The 13,325-nt window shown below is 36.5% G+C and overlaps 1 protein-coding gene across 1 annotated transcript in view; it reads left to right on the top strand.

The window, feature by feature from the left end:
- Window positions 1-8,137: 8,137 nt before the first annotated feature.
- FARP2 (FERM, ARH/RhoGEF and pleckstrin domain protein 2) overlaps window positions 8,138-13,325 on the top strand; it is a 64,473-nt gene continuing 59,285 nt past the window's right edge. Inside the window, exon 1 of the mRNA XM_015824531.1 lies at window positions 8,138-8,227. The gene's annotated coding sequence lies outside the window, so the exon portion shown is untranslated. The remainder of the gene's footprint in view (window positions 8,228-13,325) is intronic.

Here is a 13,325-nt window from a genome sequence, read left to right as displayed (position 1 = left end):
ATATTCTATTCATCTGCATGTATTGTTTGCTGTAATTAGACCTTCATTATATACTGTAACTTAGTCTACTCGTGGTGCTACATTTTAAGAATTTTGGCTTTTATGATCACTTATAAAATCCATACTGCTAAAACTTAGTTCCTGAACAGCTGTAAATTACTAATTTGAATTGTAACTTTTTAAGTAAGGTTAAATATTTTTTAACAGTGTATTTCTATGAGGTTGAATAACGTTTTCCAGTTTGTGCCTGGTAGAGTTGTAACAAAAGTATCTGGTACCTATTTCCATGAACTAAGCTACATTTGAATATTCAGACTATAATAAAAAATGAATTTCTCAAGATTTTGGGAACCTGAAAAATGGTTAGCGTCACAAGTGGTCTTTGTTTTCGTTTTTGAACTAGCATAATTACAATTTTAAGAGTATATTGTTATGTTCTTTAACACTTTTACTGGATTTTTATAACGGGGGTATTCAAAGGGCTATTTTTTTGTATAAGACAGTATTAAACTATAATTGATTTCCTGTACCTTAATTTTAGCCCAGATTATTAATAAACCCAATAAACTGTTACGTACAAATCTGCTGAAATGTGTGGTTATATTAAGTGATGAAGGTGGCATGGTGGCTAATTAAAAACAGTTTCTTGCAAAAAATGTTGATGACAGAGCTTAAAATAATATGTTCCATTACACAAAAACATTTACATCAGCAGTTGTTTTGCTGAGGACATGTGTTACCAAAATGTTGATGTTTTGAACATCTACTTAAAAAAAAACTACTCATAGAAGTTAGGCAAAATGCACATGATAACATTTGGTTCCATATGAACCTCGCTGTATCACAACTGTTACTATTCCATCTTCCTTTTCAGTGGTATCAGAATCTTGACATGGACTTCCACTGTTGTCATTAATGATATTAAAGGCTAATACTTAGTTCAACAATACTTGGATATGTACATAACAAGAACAGTTTCCCAAGTATTAGATAAAAGTAAAGTTTATCTGCCTAGCCGTTTCGGACTCTAGGGGACAGTGCTCATCTTCATTTGTTAGCCAAGGGAGCTAACCTTGTCCAAAGACATTTCCATGTTCATGTGGCAAGTATGATGATATGCTGAGGCACATGGAACACTATGATCTTCCCACCAAAGTGGTACCTGTTTATCTACTTGCACTTGTATGCTTTCGAACTGCTAGGTGGGAGGAGCTGGGGCAAGTAACAGCTCATCTCATTACACAGCACTTGAGTCTTGAACCTGGACTGTCAGCTTTCCAGCTGACAAGCTGAGTGTCTTTAAATGCTAGCCACCGCACACACACGCGCGCACACACACACACACACACACACACACACACACCCAAGTATAGATAGCCCTATATTTATTAATAAAAGCACCAATTGTTTTAATGTCAAGTGCTACTTTTTCAGGTAATTTCTGTCTATCCCTCTCTGAGATCTTAATTCTTTCCACCACCCTTTACATCAGTTTTGTACTTCTGCAAGTGAAAACTGTTCACAGAAAAGTGAATCTGTGGCAGAATGCTAGGATGTGTTACCTCATCATGAGTAGAAGTGGAGCTGAGCTAGTGATAGTAGGTACTAGATTAGAAACTGGGAGACTGTAAGTTCTAGCTCTCCCTTTGTCATGAAAGCTAGCTCTGATTTTGGATCAGACATGTTAAACAACTTCCAAGGCTGGATATAAATGTAATGGATAGGTCAAGTGAAATACTTTTCTTACTTGCTATGAATCACAAAGGTGAGTTGTTGTATTACAGGTTCTGATACTGTATATTGCATCTATTCTAGCAGGTAGAAAAATGAGAGAAAAGGTTTACTGTAGAGCAGGGGTGTCAAACTGCTGGCCCATGGGCCGGTTGCATCATGCAGAGGCTGCGCCCATCCTAGCTCCAGCAATGCGAAAAAAGTTGAGATACGTCATGATACGTCACATGATGTGGCGAGTTTGACACCTGTGCTATAGAGTATAATTCACCTTTTAAAGAGGAAAAAAATAAAATTGCACAGCCAATACAGGTAATCCTTGACTTACAACAGTTCGTTTACTGACCATTCAAAGTTAACAACATCCCTGAAGAGGCATGACCATTTTTCAAACTTAAGACTGTTGAAGCATCCCCATGGTCACATGATCAAAATTCAGATACTTGGCAGCTGACTTATATTTATGACAGTTGCTGTGTCCTGGGGTCATGTGATCACCTTTTGTGACCTTCTGACAAACAAAGTCAATGGGTAAGCCAGAGTCACTTTACAACCATGTTACTAACTTATCAAATACAGTGATTCAAATACAGTGACAAGAAGAAATGTCATAAAATAGAGCAAAACTCAACAGAGTTGGGCTTAATTGTGAGTCAAGGACTACTTGCAATTAAGCAATTCTGCTGCAGGACTTCAACAACACAATCTGGGGAAGTCTGGAAGCTGCCAAATAAGGGAGGGATACATATCCCTGTAATTAGTTATGGTATATTTTGGTCATGGTTAACTAAAGGCATAGAGGCTTGTTTTATAAATAATGCTAAGTATACAGATAAAAATGAATAGGTGCACCCATGAAATCATAGCTAAAATTAAATGACTTGATTTAGCACTATGTTTAAATTAATCATGGTCCTGAAATGGCTACTATACTTTATTCTCTGTATCTAATAACAATTCAATCTTCTCATTCAATTGTGTATTTAACTTTGGATTCAGTATGCTGCATCATAAAAGAAGGAAAATGTAATAAATGAAAAGCCCACAATAGATGTTTGTGCTGAAAAAAGTATTAAACCATATATTGCATTGGAAACTGATTTGAACGTGAGGTTGTATGCTTTTATTTCATTAACATCAATATAAAGTTACAATGGCATTGAAAAAAGTGACTTATGACCGTTTTTCATATATACGACTCTTTGAGCATTTCCATGGTCATCTGATCAAAATTCAGATGCTTGGCAATTGACTCATTTATGATGGTTGCAGTGTCCCGGGTCACTTTTGGTGACCTTCTGACAAGCAAAGTCAGTGGGTCAAAGACTATCTGTACTGATAGCTTAAAAAATAGTAAGTACTATTTATACCATACTATACTATATTGTACATAATAAGCATTTTCAATTTTCCCTTAAGATAGTATTTTCAGTGGAAGTCCAGATAGTTTTCTCTACTAATTACTATTTTAAAAAAATTCTTTGCATTAATATCATTTCCTGTTTTACAACTGTTTTTATGCTGCTTCAGGCAATTTTAATCTAAATAGCAAAATACTACAACAAAACAATAAAATAACATCTAGATTCACTGCAAGTATAACTTCACTAATACTCTTTGGAATAGGATGTTTTCAGCTATGTATTTCCTAAAAGTTGAGTGAGAGTATCAATCTTCTAGCTAAGGGCAGGATGTTCCACAACAGGGAGCACTTACAAAAAATGCTCACCTGTGAGTGCCTTCCCATTATACCTTGTAAGAGGTATGGACTCAGCAAGCAATTACACTTATCCGTTCCTTTCCATATTGATGCAAAATAAAAAGTATTACAACCTTTATTTTTTGTTGTGTTTAGGGTGAAACTAGTTGCCCATTGTAAATTTATAACAAGATTATTTCCCCATTTCAGCAATTTTAATGTATGTGGACTTCAACTCCAATCTTAAAGTTGCTGAGGTAAAGAAACATTGAACTAGATTATGTAAATATTTGACTGCTAGTTATAATCAAAAGGTGTCTACTGGCAGAATGGAATATTCCTTATACTGTTTCTTGCATCCCAGTTTTTCTATAAGAATTCTATGGACAGATCTGGGCCACAGCAATAGGGATGGAAGGGGAAAGTAAACAAAAAAGTCGAACATTGCATAAACAGAAATCCATTATATATCTATAGCATTAGATGCAACTAAGAGATAGGTGTGGAACCCAAGTACTATTCCTCCTATAGGTGTAAAGCTATCTTCAAGACTTTAGGCCAGTCACTCTTTCTCAGCCATAAGAAAAAGGTATTTGCAAAATTGCTTGCCAAGAAAAAACAATATAGACTGGTATATCTATGACACATATGTCAAACATGACACAACACAACATTTTAGGTGACCCACCAGTTATTTATGTGACTCCAGGGACACTGCAATGGTTATAAGTTAGTAACTTACTTCACTGAGAGTTAAGCAAGAACTATATGTATTGGTTTTAATTTGACCTGTCTTAGCAGTTGGCTAATAATAATCAAATATTTGGCATTATGTAATTATTAAATTACTATTTTGCATGTGTCTAAGCCTGTTTTGTATTTCATTTTTGTAATTTTGTAATTTTTGTAATTTTGTAATTGATAGAATACATAGCACCACACATGATTGAACTGTATTTCTTAAAAAAATAAATGAATATATAAGGAATTGTTCTGCTTTGTTCGGTGAGGGAAGGTATGACATGCTAGTAGAGCCAAGTTAGACATTTTCCGAGTTTTTGACATGACACGTCCAAAAGGTTCACATACTTATAAATGCAATCACCAAGAATCAAGTCTAGCTGGAAGAATCTTACCAGAACATTTACCCTGGCTGAATTCACACATCCAAGCTACTGTAAACTCTAGCCATTTTTAAAATAATCCACGATAAGTACAACACTAAAGAAAAGGAAAATAAATCACACGCAAACTGAGTCCTGGTATTCCCATTTGATTTGGCTTTGTTTTGTTTTGGTGTTGGGAGTATGTGACTGTCGAGCTAAACTTTTGCTTTGATACCAGATATATTTGGTACCTTAATAGCTTCCTGTTCATCTTTCATCATGTCTCTTTAGATGCCTCAAATTTTTGAGGAAGTCTGAATGAAATTGAGGCAGAGGGGAAATACTATATTCTCATCACATGCTTCCAAGAACATCCATTTCTGTATTCATTAATCTGCAGTTAAATGAAGCATAGCGTAGGCCAGTGAGTATATCACACCATTTACAGCTCTGATTTGCATCTACTCTGTGCAAATGTGTGTTAGAGAGATTCAAAAATAATCATTCAAGCTTGCCACATAATGTTAACTTTAGTATTTAAAAAGATTATTATACTCTTTAAGTTTACAAAGTTACATTGGTTCATGTGGACAGGAGCCCAAGAGTAGTTTGCAAGCAGTGCAAATTAGGGGTTTTAATACTGTGGTGGGATAAGAGAGCCAAAAAAAGACTGTTTTTGGCAACCAAAAAGCCATTTTATTTTCAGACACAATAACAATCTAAACTCAGGATAACTTTTTTGCCCTATAATGGAACCATGTTAAATGTGTTTACACAACAAATACAATAAACAAAAAATGGATCCTTTTGATTACATGATGTATGGTTTTATATAGGTAATGTTAACAATTTCTGCTTCTTCCATAAACCGCTTGTTTACCTATGCTGCTTGATCAGAATATTGGAAGAAATCCTAGGACATAGAATCCAATTCCCTGTCCAGTATATAACTACAGAAATTAAAGTTGAGTACTTAGTCTCTGAATACATCTATTAAAAGGGAGTCTACCATCTTCCTACATAATTGATTCCAGTAATCCTAACTCAACATATTTTATTTACTGTACCATTATTTAAAAAATTATTTTACAATGTTGTTAATTTAAACATAAATATTACTTTAATGTCTATTAACAATATGCACAAATCAGAAATGATTTTTTTCAATCCAAAACAAATACATCATGCTCTATGAGTTCTAAACTTTTTTAGATCTGTCACAATTCAGTAGAAATAAAATCCCAAATGTTTTTGTTGCCCTGAGCTAAAAGAACCTGAAGTGATTATGGAACAAATGGAGCAAAGCTGGTATTCTGCAATCTTTCCTTCTTCAGAAACAAAGATGATGCCGCTGATACCTCTTCTGAATGGCCTGTATATGTATTTCTCAACTGTCTCAGCAGCTCCAAACACAATATATCCCACTGGCCATACACCCGCTGATCTTAACATCTTTCCTACCTTCCCTCCTTTCTCTCAGTCACCATTACTGGTATCACATCCTCCCAGCCCAACCATCTTGATTTTCTCAACACCTTTCCCTTTCATTCCTCCTCACCATCAGGATGTTTAAATAGACTGTTCGCTGGTTTGGTATTACAGAACAATTATCGTAAGAAAGGGCTCTTGATATTGTGGTCTATAAATTTGAAATATACTTTTAATCTGAAATAATGAACAAAAATATTCCCTCAGATGGAAGACAAAGCAGAATAGCTATTAGGTTGCATTTATATCGTAAATGTATTATCGTGCAGTTAGGTAGAAAATGTTAAGATACAAGTCTGATGGGGAGAACCTGGGAAAAACCTGAGAGTGGCAGAATAAGCTAGGTATTATGCAAAAGTGAGATTTCACTGGTAGAAAAACATTAACAGAAGTATAGTATTGTGTCATGAAGTAACTATCCCATTCTGGTTTTGTATTATATCATGTTCGGAGTATATGGAGGCTGGAAACTAAGCCTAATGAAAAAGGTTGAAACAGCTGTATATATTTGCCCAAGGAAGAAAAGGTGAAGGAAATAAATAGCAATCTTCAGTAACACCTGAAAGACTAATATGCAAAAGATTGAGCAGGTTTTTCTTGTGTTGCTTCATGTGGCAACATCAGCATCATTGAATAGAAATTGCAGGGAAGCAAATTCTGGGAAAACTTTAGGGGGAAAAAATTACTAATTCTCAAGACATTCAATAATGTAAGATACTGTTCAAAAGGATAGTTCTATCCTCATTGATAGAAGTATTTAATCAAAGACTCCATTGCTATTTACCAGGAATATGTAGTAGCATCCTGCATTGTAGATCTTGCACTGAGTGATCATAGATTTGGATTGTGTTACAATGATTTGATTTCCAAAGTCCTTTCCAACTTGTGAGTTTCTCATTAATGTTTAACAAAATCTAATCTTTGCTGTACTAAGAAAGTTGCCAGCATAAGGGTGAATTGTCCTGACTTTCCTTGTTGTGTGTTGGTGGTGTTCTATGGGTGCTGGGTGGTGGTCTATGTTACAGAAAAGAGCAGGATAAACCTGTGTAAATCATACTCTAGGAAATGAGACAAAGCCACATCACAAGATTAAAATGAAATTGGATGGCTATAGTGTTCCATGTTATAAATACTGAATGAAAATGTGTAATGCTTTAATTTTAGTGCCTTTGAAAACTTTATTGTTTGGAATAAAAGCTTTTTTTCTAAAATTCCACCTAATTTTTTAAACAAGAGAATTACAATATTTTTTTCTTTAGATGGAAGCGAGCCAAGTATATTTTGCCTCCTCCTTTATTCTCGTTTTGGCTCTTTAGGTTATAAACTTGGCATCAGTTGGGGTTCATTAGAAAAGGGTCAGAAAAATCAGTGAAACCACAATGTAAAAGGAATTTAAGAACTGCAAAAATACCCGCAGTCATATTGGGTTTGACTCTATTGCTTAAAGGGGAACTTGCAATATATTAAATATAGCTGACCTGTTTCCCATTCCTCATCGCATTTGGCCACCTAGCCACAGATGTTGTGAGCGCTAGTTCAGCACATTTGAAACTCTGAAAGGCAGAATTTCCTCATCATTTGTTTTAGTGACCCACGCTGAGCCCATCTCTGAGGTAAGTAGCTAAAACAAGTGCACTTTCCCATTGCATTAATTGGAACGAGTGGGGGATTTGGAAAAGGAGTGCCGCAATGGTACATTTTTATAAGTATGCTTTCCTCATTCTATTCCAGTATAATAAAAGCAGTTGAAAATATCACACTTCACAGGAGGTCATGTTTATTAATTTGAGAAAACCAATCTTCCACCGTCTGCTCACACATTCTTCATTAATAGCGATGCATGCCTCGCCCAACCCTGCAAGGTCCCGAATGCCACTAGGGATAACGCCCTTAGTTTCTGGTCGCCACGCATTTTCTGAGCTGCTCCCATAATCAGACGAACACCCCCGCGTGCTACTCCGGGCAGACTCCGCCTTCCTCCGAGGTTGCTGACTGTGGGCTCTTGGAGCGCGGGGGAGGGGGGGAATTGAAGCCCCGCCCCCGGGAAGTCTGCGGTAGCCAATAAAAACAGGTATCGGGCAAAAGGGGAGGCGATGATGGCGCTGGCCTTCTGAAGCGGGGAAGGGGCGAAGCAGGGCAGGCGAAGGAGTGACTGAGCGGCAGCGGTGGCGGCCGTCGGGGTTCTTTTTGGCGGCGGTTTAAGGTGAGAGCGCGATCGAGAAAACGGCGGAAGGAACAAAGTGATGAAGGAATGATGTCCGTAACAGAGATCTGTGTTGAGTCTGCTGGGGGGGGGGCTCACTCTTTCAGAACCGTGTTGAAAGGGGGCCTGTAGACGAAGCCTCTTCGCTTTTCCCTATTGTCAACCCCGCCGGTTCCTGGGATTCGTGGCCCAAGGATTTATGATGAAGTGGGGGCGCGAGGGGTCGAACCTGGGGTGAATTAGCAGTCTTTTCCTGGAAAATATAAAACCACGGCCGTTTCTTTGGCCCCTGCCACTCCCTTGGACGATACCCATACCAGAGATGGGTATCGAATGGGATTCTTGTGACTTCTAGCCTGGAACCAGGAGGTTGCCACGATCTGTATATCCCCTAAAATCTTTGCAGCCGAGATTTGATACCGTAACTGGGTTAAATCCTGGTGATAACTCCCAAGTATGCCGCACAACTTGAAACTTTGTAGCGAGGTTTGTTTTAAAACTGTTTTTCATTAGGGTTAGGTTATCTTTATCCTGATTCCATGCTAGCTGCTGAAATCAGCTGTGTATTTAAATAACTTTGTAACAATACAATGATTATTCTTCAGAAATTGCGTTTTAAAAGCTGACTCGTGTCACTATCGTTTTGATAGATTTAATGCAAGTCAGTTTTTCCAAGGCTTTAAACAGCCTACTTTATTTTGCTTTTCTTCTAAAAAGCTTGTGGAACTCTTGCCTGTAGGTTTAAATGTTGTAATGAGTACAAACCATTGTTCCTGAAAATTGCTGCATATATCTATCTTTTCTAGTTTGCTTTAGCTATTACAGGAAACTTGGTTATATTCGATTTATTGTGTTTGCACAAGGTTTGCATATGTGTTTCTTTATATACTGTAAGGGCCACACGATGATTTACAATTTTACTAACCTGTTTCTGAATATTTCGGAAACAGGCTAGGTGCCACCTATAGCTAAATAAATAACAGTAGGAACTTATGGTCAGTTTGGGCACAGGTAAAGTTTGTGTATAAACATCATGCTTTTCTTGCAAAACATTTGCACTAATTGAAGTATGCTGAAAATATTTTCCAAATGGTAGATTCCTTTTCTCTAGATTCATATTGTAGTGTTAAATAGTTAAACTGTTAAAAGGGAAAAATGTAATACAGACTGCCCTTTGCAACTACTGTATGATGCTAGGGAAAATTGTAGCTATTTTAACAAGTTGAAGATGGGCATTACATTGGTACTCTGAAGCCAACTTTTTAGAATTAAATCTGGAACATTACGCAACCCTAAAACTTACATGACCAATACAATTTTGTTTCCAATTCTGGTTAATGTATGTCACATGACCAAGCTTGACTGGTTGTTCAGTTGAGATAAGACACAAAGATAGTTATGATATCAGACGATATCAAGAAATAATTGAATGCTATTACAGCTATCACTTTTTCCTGAAGCAGATTTACAGATTATGGATACTCCAGTACAGGTAGTCCTTGACTTACAACAGTTCATTTAGTGGCCATTCAAAATTACAATGGCAATGAAAAAAGGGACACATGACCATTTTCATAGTTACGACCTTTGCAGCATCCTCATGGGCACGTGAACAAAATTCAGATGCTTGGCAACTGGTTCATACTTATGACTGTTGCTGTGTCCTAAGGTCACATGATCTCTTTTTGTGACCTTCGTACAAAGTTGATGGAGAAGCCAGATTCACTTAAGAACTAGGTACTAATTTATCAACTGCAATGATTCACTTAACAACTGTAGCAAGAAAGGTCGTAAAATGGGGCAAAACTCAATGTCTCGACAACAGAAATTTTGGGCTCCATTGAGGACTACCTGTAATGTATTCACCTTTGTTCAGGTAAGATTGCCGTTCCCAGAATGTTGCCTTCATTTCCCCAGAATACACATATTATATCAGCTCCTTAATGAGCCTTATGTTATTTGTCATAAAATAATGTTTGTATTTATTTTGGGATCCAGTCAAAGTACTAACCTTGGCCTTTTTAATTTCATCATGGACTAGTTTCATTCTGACTAAATGGAATAAATGCCTACTTTTATATATTTCTCATCCTATATATTGAGACCAGCAGAGGCAGTGCTCTTGGAAATACCCAGTGCATATTTCTTGCAGGGTACAGTGATGTTTTAATAGTGGTGCATAGCTATGGAACTCTGGATAAGAATTAACTCTACAAGTTAAATAAAAACCCTTTCATCTGAAAGTACTTTTAAGTTTGGCAAGCTGCAGTCTTTCATCTTTTATTCATTACTGGTTTTAGTTGTGTATTGTATTTAGCATTTTAATTGCATACTGCTCAGAAACCTACTGAGTGAAACCTACATAAATACAATTCAATTAGACCCCTTAATTTCTTACATAAATGTGTTTTATTGTTCTGGCATCTATAATCTTATTTTTCTTGCAAGGCTAGCAGTGTAGTAGAAGTTGCATGTAATTGTTATGAGTTCATCTTTTAAACTATTGCATGTAGAATGTTTTGTAGTACTGGTGGCCAATAAAAGTGATAGGAAGTGTCTTCATTTCAGTTACCTTCCTAAACTACCATTTAAATTAAAAATCAAACTACCATTTAAAATTAAACTCGATATCAAGTAGTGGATTTATTTATCTCCATATAAATATTATGAATAAGATTTTTAAGCAATTGTCAAAAACAATTTTGATGAATTGAACCTAATTACCACACATATAACAATCTCTTCCAACTGCAAGAGTATTGACAACAAACAGCAGATGAAAGAAGAGACTAGACAGTCACTTGTCTGAAATGGTATAACTTCTCCTGCTCAAGCAGGGGGCTGGACTAGAAGACCTCCAAGGTCCCTTCCACTCTATTCTATTCTAAAGTATTGCAATAATAACAAAAATAAAATAAATTCTAAATAAAGCCTCCAAATAACCCTTAGCTGTACTGAATGATATTTCAATTTTTAGTCTGCATAAAACCATCAAGAAGAGCAGAGTTTGCTGGAGAAGATTGGCTCAAGACAGAATTGAAAGTGGAACAAACTCAGGGCATGGAAATTGAAAAGATGTGTTCCTGTTGAAAGTTTTTCTCTGCTATTAACCAGGAGTTTGTTTTGGTGTTTTTTTTGTAGAAAGGCAAGATTATGTTCCCTTTATTTGAAAGAGGGGAAAGGCTCCATTTTGGAGATAGAAATCTTACCTGGAGATAGAAGGGAAGATTCAAATGGAAGATTGCCTTTCCCAAGATTCTCACTGGACTTGCCTAAAAAATAGCTGGGCAGTAGAAGTAGCCTGAATTTAGGCCAAAAATAATAAAAAGTTCTCAAAATAGAACAACTCCATCATTGCAGAGCCTCTTCTCTATCCTTCTTTGAGAGGGATTTTGCTGCTGTAACATACCTTTGCATTGTAGTCCTTGAAAAACTTTTAATTGTATCCTAGCAGTGTTTCTTAGTCCTCCAGGGAAGAGGCACAAAGGCTTGGCCTTTTGAAGTAGAATATAGCTGTAATTTTATCTAGGAAAAACAGAAATGTATCTCTTGCCTTTAGGAGTCTTCCACTGATGAGGTGGCTTTGTTTTATAGTCAACTTTTTCTCTGGAAAAGTTGGGCTAGTGGTAGACAAGAGATTTGAGGTTCTAATTTCTGTTTATCTGTGCAGATTCTTAGTCATCCAGGTCATGGTTGTCTCAAAGGTGCTTTTCCAAAAGGCAATTGGATGGTTTTTGCTAGGAAAAACAAAGTCAAGTTGCCTTTTGAAAAAGCACCTTTGAGTCACTTCTGTTTGGTTATCCCAATAGATCAGGGGTGTAAAACTGTCAGCCCGCGGGCTGGTTGCATAATACGGAGGCCATGCCCACCCCAGCGCTGGCAATGCGGAAAAAGTTGCGATACGTCGTGACACGTCACGTGATGCAGCGAGTTTGACACCTATGCAATAGATGATATTGTCCAAGCAGAATACTTGGATAAATGTCAGGTTGATGGGGTTGGGAGGCTGCAGTTATTGAATTATTAGGCAGAAGAAACAAAAGCATATATTGGTGTTAACTCATTGAAACAAAAAGTCATAGTGGAAGGTTGATGCTATAGTGGGTCAAGCTTCACAATACAAGTGATAAATCCTGACTCTTCAAACACTGAGAAAGTTGTTTGTGGTAGAAATTTCAAAATCTCAACATGGCCGGATAGGCTGGTTTACTGCAGCAAGACATACCACATATATAGATCTATTGCAGAAAATAGAAATTCAGCCCAATTTATTTGCTGTGGGGTTTAAATCTTTAGCCTTTTCCTCCTGCCTTTGTAAATCAATGGACTTCACCCTGTTTTTCCTCAAGTTGAGAATCAGAAACATTTGCTGAGTGTTTATATAATGATTCTGTCTAGCTTGGGCATTGCTGGATCACAGCTAGTTTTAGCCTTTACGCAGTGGAATGGAGGGTGTGTGTGTGTTATCTTTCAACATTTCTTGACCTTGATTGATCCCTTAGCTGGGAAACTAATCTTGTTGGTATTGGCCCCTTGGTAGGATTTTAGGTGTATAATAGAACACATAGATTGAAGATCCAAGTTCCTTTTTTATTTTCCAAACATACTAATATTATTTTTTAGAAATAACCAGAATTGGATTGTTCCACAAATCATATCTCTTAACTACTAGGATTCAGTCAGAGCAAATTTCTTAGTTTTTATTGCCTTTTTACAGAATCATGATAGGAGAAATTTCTTTCAAAATGTAATTCATATATTAATATTTACTGTCAATAAACAATCAGTACCATTCAGAAGATGGATAGTATGGATGAACAATTAGTAGCTGTTTGCTGTTCTTTAAAAAGGATAACCTCAGACTTTCATTTAGCAAATTCATTTATTCATTTATTTATCTGTCAAATGTATATGTCTGCCCATCTCTCACAAAGTGATTCTGGGCAGTGTTTAATAACATCTATTTTTTTAAAAATATTATAAAACCAATTAAAAAATAATTAAAACAATAATCATGGATAAAACAAGACCATGATGAAGAAAATATTGCGGTACATATAATACAGCCAGCATGTGGGATCCCTAATACCAGAGGATT

This window comes from Protobothrops mucrosquamatus, unplaced genomic scaffold (assembly GCF_001527695.2).
Source record: "Protobothrops mucrosquamatus isolate PMUCROS unplaced genomic scaffold, P.Mucros_1.0 scaffold_191, whole genome shotgun sequence".
NCBI classification, from domain to species: Eukaryota; Metazoa; Chordata; class Lepidosauria; order Squamata; family Viperidae; genus Protobothrops; species Protobothrops mucrosquamatus.
This window is presented reverse-complemented; position numbering and strand designations above follow the sequence as displayed.